Here is a 6,000-nt window from a genome sequence, read left to right on the forward strand (position 1 = left end):
TCTAAGGAAGTGGGAGAATGGCCTCCTACGAACAGCACCAACCCCGGAGCTGTCTGGGAAGGGGCATTTTCACTGAAAGACGTTTTACTGTTAACTGTGTCTTTGAGCAGCTCCCCTCCTGCCCTCACGTTGTCTTTCGCTCTTCATCCAGAGTCTTTACTCGAGTCCCTTCCCGAGGGGCGGCCCACCTGGCAGTTCCGCTCGTTTCCTACCTGCGCTTGTCTGCTCTTCCTTCTCCCACTGCAAGCGGCTGCTTGTGGGCCTGGGGTGAGCCCTCTCTGTCCCCATGTGACCCCCTTGCCAAGCCGTTCCCTGGGTGAGCCCAGGCCTGCAGGAGCCACACATTCATCTCCACCTGGACACTTGAGCCATATGGCCAGACCCCTTCCACCTGACGCGGTGGTGTGTGTGATTTGTCGAAAGAAAAGGCCTCCTGGATGCTGTTAAAAACTCAAGATGTATCCTTCAGGTGAACCTGGCATCAGACCCACAGTAATTGCTGTTTGAGAAAAAATAAAAACAAAAAAGGTCAAAAAAAAAAAAAAAAAAAAGCTCAAAAAGTGAAAAAGAAGTATTTTTAAATAGGAAAAGCTTATAGAATAAGGATATAAAGGAAGAATTTCTTTTGTACAGCTGTATACTGTTTGTGTTTTAAGTGTGCTATTACAAAAGTCAAAATGTTTAAAGTATTAAAAAGTTTATAAAGTAAAAGAGTTACAGTAAACTAAGGTTGATTTATTATTGAAGAAAGAAAAATATTTGAAAAATCTATCTACTATAGCCTAAGTATACAATGTTCATAAACTCTACAGTAGTGTATAGTAATGCCCTAGGCCTTCACATTCACTCACCACTCACTCACTGACTCACCCAGCTCCACTTCCAGTTCTGCAAGCTTCATTCATGTTAGGCTCCTATACAGGTGTACCTGTATTTTTACTGTATTTTATACTGTTTTACTCTTTAATTTTTACAGTATCTTTTATACTTTAATACTCCTTTAATTTTTATTGTATCTTTTTTATGTTTAAGAACATAAAAACTTGTGTTACAGTTACCTATGGTATTTAGTAGTCACATGCTATACAACTTTGTAGCTTAGGAGCAATAGATTGTCCCATATAGTCTAGGTGTTTAGTGGGTGTGTCAGTACGTTCTAGGATGTCTATGCAGTGACAACACTGCCTCATGATAAATTTCTCAGAATATATCCTCATTAAGCGACACATGATTATATTTTATTTTGAGGCAGAGTTTGTTCTAACAGCTGATCCTTTCCTCCACTAATTTTTTTTTTTTGCTACATATTATCTTTTACTTTTTTGGTTTATTATTCCACTTATATGTCGAATAGTATGTTTTATGCTACTATTAGTATAAAACAATTCACATGGATGACCTCTTTATGGTATCGTACTAAAAATCCAGATAATAAAATCTTTGAACATGTACAAAAACATGGTAGTAAATATGGAAAGTGAAAATAAACATTATTCAGGTCCTTTTGAGATATTTCATTCTGTAAGTTCACAATAGCAGAAATAACCACCATGTTTCCAAACTGTCACAATATATATTGGTAATTATGCTGGGATTAATACAATCTCATTTCCATACTTTCTAGAGGGTTTTTTTAATGTTATTAATATAATATTAAGCAGGGGATTCTTCTTTTCAGGTGACTTGAGGGCCATTTCTGACCATATCTTATGAGCATTTCTTAGTAAGGAAAGGTAAAGTTCAAATGACTGGCCAGATGTGATACCATGTGGTAAGGGTGGGGTGACTCGTCTTATTCCCCTCTTGGTTTCTTCCTGTCATTGCTCTGTTTCTTCTAAGAAAAAAAAAAGGCAGTTATGGTTGGGAAGAATTGTCCCAGTTTTATGCATGCTCAGTGCAATTCATGCTCTGCTTGAAAGTTATTCTGCATTTTGTCTGTAAAACAAACTCAGGAAGTTTCATCCAGAACCACTTTACACAACTTCAAAGAAGAATGCAGTTGTGACATAGTATGAATGCTAACAGTGACAGTGCGGTCTCACAACACCCAGGCGAGCTTCTGAGGTTCCCACATTACTTCCAGTGACCACAAATTACTTTGCCATCCACTAGCTCTTAAAACTTTTCTTTTTATTGCACAAAATGCCAGTAAAAAAGAAAGAAGCTGGAAAATGCATGCATGTAAATACACAGCTGGACTTTCTCCTGTAGGATAGATCGCAATAATTAGAGAAAAAGCCTTTAGGATATTCCATTTCACAAAGAATGAATTCTTCTTTACATGACCTTACTCCTTTTCCATCCTCTAAATCAATATTTTCAACAAACATTTCCTGAACATATGCTAGGTAGTACACACAGATATGAATAAAATGTGATCTTATTCACTTATAGTCTCCCTTGGCTTGAGGAACTCATAAGCTAACTGCTTAAAGTTGTAAAGAATTTATTTTGGAACCAGGTACAATGGCTCACGCCTGTAATGCCAGCACTTTGGGAGGCCGAGGCAGGTGGTTCACAAGGTCAGAGTTCGAGACCAGCCTGGCCAACATGGTGAAACCCCATCTCTACTAAAAATACAGAAAGTAGACCTACATAGTGGTGGCTGCCTGTAGTCCCAGCTACTCAGGAGGCTGAGACAGGAGAATTACTTGAACCCAGGAGGCAGAGGTTGCTGTGAGCCAAGATCATGCCACTGCATTCCAGCCTGGGCGACAGAGTGAAACTTCGTCTTAACAACAACAAAAAATAATTTATTTTGAAGGAAGAGTCTAATAACAATGAAGATAACCAACATTTACTGACTTGTAGAGACAGGATAGCATAATAATTAAAAGCTAGGACTCTAATTTCACCACTTTTTAGTGCTGACCATAGGAAAAGTGGTTTGATCATCTGATGTCTGTTTCTTTATATACCAAAAATTAGTAGCAGAATTTACCTCATAGGCTTGTTGCAGGGCTTAAATGAATTAATAGTTGTAAGGCACTTAGAACAGTGCCTGGAGTCAAAAAATTGTTTAAAATTAATTAAAATGCCTTGCTTCTGTCAAAGATAGGTCTAATATTAGGAATGCACAGATGGTATTAGTCATCTATTGTTGGGTAACAAATTGCCCCCAAACCTAGCAGCTTCAAACAACAAATGTATTGTTAGGCATCTGAATACTTGGTTAGCTATTTGTCTCCAACTCAGGGTCACTTAAATACAAAGTAGTACCTGGTTGGGTACAGTGGCTCATGCCTGTAATCCCAGCACATTGGGAGGCTGAGGTGGGTGGATCACCTGAGGTTGGGAGCCTGACCAACATGGCAAAACCCCTTCTCTACTAAACATACAAAAAATTATTGGGGCATGGTGGTGGGCACCTGTCTAATCCCAGCTACTGTGAAGGCTGAAGTAGGAGAATCGCTTGAATCAAGGAGGTGGAGGTTGCAGTGAGCCAAGATAGCACCACTGCACTCCAACCTGGGTGATGAGTGAAACTCTGTCTCAAACAAACACAAAAACAAAAAACAAGGCAGCAACTAAGCTGTGAGTTGGGGCTACAATCATCTTAGGTCTTGACTGGGGAGCAGCTTTTAAGTTCATTCTTGTGTTGATTGACAGATCTCAGGTCTTTGCAAGTTGTTGGATGTAGATATCAGTTCCATGCCACATGGACCTCTCCATGGGACATTTTATAACATGGCAACTGGCTTCACTCAGACGGCAGGATGGAGGAGGTAAGAAAGAGCACCACAAAGGAAGCCACTGTTTTTATGATGAAATGATCTTCTATCACTTTTACTGTATTGTGTTCATCAGAAGCAGGTCATTGGGTCTGGGCCACCCTCAAGGGAAGGATTTACATAAAGGTTTGAATACCAGAAGGTGGATTTCTTTGGTGACCATTTTATGAGATACTAACTACAGAGATGATTAGTATTTTTTTTTTTTTAGCCTATACATGCTATATAGAATGTATTTAACTACAGAGTGTATAGAAACTGTATTTATATAGTTCTTCCAGTAAGATAAAAATGAAAGTCTTAAAATCTCTAGAGATTTGGCAATCTTTGAATGCACTTTATTTGCTCAGCTTAAAATTTGTCTGAGATGCCAGGTTTTCATTAAAGTTTCTGTTAGTCCATTGTCTGTCTTTAAAAGATAGAAAGACTGGCCAGGTGTGGTGGCCCATGCCTATAATACCAACACTCTGGGAGGCTGAGGTGGGTGAATCATCTGAGGTCAGGAGTTCAAGACCAGCCTGGCCAATATGGTGAAACCTTGTCTCTACAAAAAATAAAAAATAAAAAAAAAATAGCTGAGTGTGATGACCGGTGCCTATAATCCCAGCTACTGGGAAGGCTGAGGCAGGAGAATCACTTGAATCTGGAAGGTGGAGGTTGTGGTAACCCAAGATCGCACCATTGCACTCTAGCCTGGGCAACAATAGTGAAACTCCATCTTGAAAAAAAAAAAAAAAAAGATAGAAAGACCATAGGTAACTTGAAAGTCAAGTGGAAGTCCTCCAGGGTTGGAACTAATACTGCTTTTCTCCAAAGCTCTTGTTCCACTCTGATTTGTGGATTTCTTTATATAATTTAGTAAAGACTATGGCTTCTTGGAAGAAATCTCAGAAGAACTCAAATATAATAGCTTATTTGTCCATAAGGCCCAAAAAGTGTGATTCACAGAATATTCTGTCCTTCATGGCTCACGAGAAACCACATTGTCTTTAAGTCATTGACTTAAAACTAAATTATAAGGATGACTCACAAAATGACGTAAAGAAAGTGTCTGTTGGCTGGGCACAGTGGCTTATGTCTGTAATTCCAGCACTTTGGGAGGCTGAGGGTGGTGGATCATAAGGTCAGGAGATCGGGAACATTCTGGCCAGCATGGTGAAATCCCATCTCTACTAAAATACAAAAAATTAGCAGGACATGGTGGTGCGCACCTGTAGTCCCAGCTACTCAGGAGGCTGAGGTAGGGGAATCACTTCAGCCTGGGAGGCAGAGGTTGCAGTGAGCCGAGATTGTGCCACTGTACTCTGGCCTGGCAACAGAGCAAGACTATCTCAAAAAAAAAAAAATGTCTGTTGAATTTAGTATGAATAATCAACCTGCATAATCCAAAATAAAAAGAGAAAAATAGTGTTCTGAGACAAGTGATGCTATGATTTTATTGAAGCAGTGAGATGTATTCTGTTTACAAATTCAGTTCAATCAAATACATGTAACTAATATTTTGTTACTAATTAATTTGTGTGGACTTTGAAAAAGTATCTTTGAACTATGCAATTTATTTGAACTATTTTTGAAGTATATTTGGAAGACAAAAATTTTTTATAGTTGCTTTTTCAATTAGTATTCCTCTGCTTATACTGTATCTGACCTCTTTTAAAACTTTAATTTAAATGAAGAGTAAAGAATTCAGCATTCTCTTGCAAGGTGCATTCCAGATGAAATGTTCTTCAATGCTGTTTCAAAAACATACAGAGTTGTTCTGAATTTTAATTAGACTGGCAATGAACTCTTGTTCCCTAGAAATGCAAATAGTAAGACACAATTTCCTAGCATCATTGTAACAACAAAACAACAACAACAAAAGTATGTTTCAGTATGCCTTTTGATGAGCAGAGAAAGTGGAGAACCTTACTATTAAGGGATATATTGGTTACATTAATTTAAAAATCTATACAGTAAGTGAATTTTGTTGGAAAAAAATAATTATTTCTATTTTCTGATTAGAAAATCAGAAGCTCAGCTTTTCATCCTAATTCTTCTCTATTATTTCTGAATCCTTCTTTATTAATTATGCTCCCTTTCTATTGCGTCTTCTATGTCTTCCTCCCCACTAACCTCTTTTTCTCTGCCTGTTCACAGGCCCAGGTTTCTTATTTATAAACAGAAAATAAAACAGAAATTTTCCTTTAGCCATGCCATTCCCTTGAGGAACTGACCTATCATGTGACTTTCTAGCCAACAAACTCTTTAAGAGAAACTGATTCTATCC

General features: G+C 38.2%; 1 long non-coding RNA gene across 1 annotated transcript in view; it reads left to right on the forward strand.

The window, feature by feature from the left end:
- LOC141583917 (uncharacterized) overlaps positions 1-3,744 on the forward strand; it is a 44,418-nt gene extending 40,674 nt beyond the window's left edge. Inside the window, exon 3 of the long non-coding RNA XR_012516751.1 lies at positions 3,610-3,744. This is a non-coding gene — a long non-coding RNA (uncharacterized LOC141583917). The remainder of the gene's footprint in view (positions 1-3,609) is intronic.
- The last annotated feature ends 2,256 nt before the right edge of the window (positions 3,745-6,000 follow it).

The sequence above is a fragment of the Saimiri boliviensis genome, chromosome 3 (assembly GCF_048565385.1).
Source record: "Saimiri boliviensis isolate mSaiBol1 chromosome 3, mSaiBol1.pri, whole genome shotgun sequence".
NCBI lineage: Eukaryota > Metazoa > Chordata > Mammalia > Primates > Cebidae > Saimiri > Saimiri boliviensis.